Source organism: Panulirus ornatus, chromosome 5, assembly GCF_036320965.1.
Source record: "Panulirus ornatus isolate Po-2019 chromosome 5, ASM3632096v1, whole genome shotgun sequence".
In the NCBI taxonomy this organism is placed as follows: Eukaryota; Metazoa; Arthropoda; class Malacostraca; order Decapoda; family Palinuridae; genus Panulirus; species Panulirus ornatus.
The window spans coordinates 31594496-31595914 of record NC_092228.1 but is presented as its reverse complement, the minus strand read 5'-3'; the positions used below and the strand labels follow the sequence as shown (position 1 = coordinate 31595914).

The following is a 1419-nucleotide window of genomic DNA, read 5'->3' as shown; positions in this document are numbered from 1 at the left end:
TTACTCTCACAACATCAGACAGAGAGGACAGTGTCTCCAGACACACTTGCTGCCTCCCAACCATTAGTGTCTTACCCTCACAACATCAGACATAGAGGACAGTGTCTCCAGACACACTTGCTGCCTCCTAACCATTAGTGTCTTACTCTCACAACATCAGACAGAGAGGAGAGTGTCTCCAGACACACTTGCTGCCTCCTAACCATTAGTGTCTTACTCTCACAATATCAGACAGAGAGGACAGTGTCTCCAGACACACTTGCTGCCTCCTAACCATTAGTGTCTTACTCTCACAACATCAGACAGAGAGGACAGTGTCTCCAGACACACTTGCTGCCTCCTAACCATTAGTGTCTTACTCTCACAACATCAGACAGAGAGGAGAGTGTCCCCAGACACACTTGCTGCCTCCCAACCATTAGTGTCTTACTCTCACAACATCAGACAGAGAGGAGAGTGTCTCCATCCAGACACACTTGCTGCCTCCTAACCATTAGTGTCTTACTCTCACAACATCAGACAGAGAGGAGAGTGTCTCCAGACACACTTGCTGCCTCCTAACCATTAGTGTCTTACTCTCACAACATCAGACAGAGAGGAGAGTGTCTCCATCCAGACACACTTGCTGCCTCCTAATCATTAGTGTCTTACTCTCACAACATCAGACAGAGAGGAGAGTGTCTCCATCCAGACACACTTGCTGCCTCCTAACCATTAGTGTCTTACTCTCACAACATCAGACAGAGAGGATGTTATGCCTCTTATCTAACCTGACACATCAGCCGGGGTCTCAGGACGTTGATAAGGTCATGGTCGGATCCCCTTATGTATCTATCATGTGACCTCAGGTGAGTTATTGAACTTTATCGCTGATGATACAGCGTTCTTAGGGGTTAATGATGGTGGTTATTAACCTCGTTTAAACACACATATTCACACGAACAAGGTTGTATATAAGCCCGGCTAGCTCAGTCGGTAGAGCACGAGACTCTTAATCTCGGGGTCGTGGGTTCGAGCCCCACGTTGGGCGGTAACAGTTTTCTATGATGTAACATGAAACAGCTTCTGAACATACCACCCACCGCTCGTCTAGATCAACCAATCTGCCATGGTTCCATGAACTATTTAAACAGTTCAAGCGAAGAGAGAAAAACAGACAGAGAGAGGTAAAGAGAGAGAGATTACCAGAGATTACATATGCACAACAGGTAACACAGACCTAATTACCTTCCACCAGCTAAGAAAATAGCTTTGCCATTCAGCAGGGCCAGCGCGTACTGCTTAACCGAGCAGAGCGCGCCAAACTTTTTCCGTTGCTTCTCGGCAAGTACTGCGTGCTGAGCAGAGTTGCTAACTTAGCGCTTTTGGCACTAGATCTAGCACCAAAATTTCGTATTTAGCACCTTAGCTCGTTTTTGG

At 46.9% G+C, this 1419-nt stretch overlaps 1 non-coding gene across 1 annotated transcript; it reads left to right on the top strand.

Annotated features, from left to right (window-relative positions):
* The first annotated feature begins 957 nt into the window (after positions 1-957).
* TRNAK-CUU (transfer RNA lysine (anticodon CUU)) lies at positions 958-1030 on the top strand. Its single transcript has one exon. It is a non-coding gene; the product is annotated as a tRNA-Lys (tRNA).
* The last annotated feature ends 389 nt before the right edge of the window (positions 1031-1419 follow it).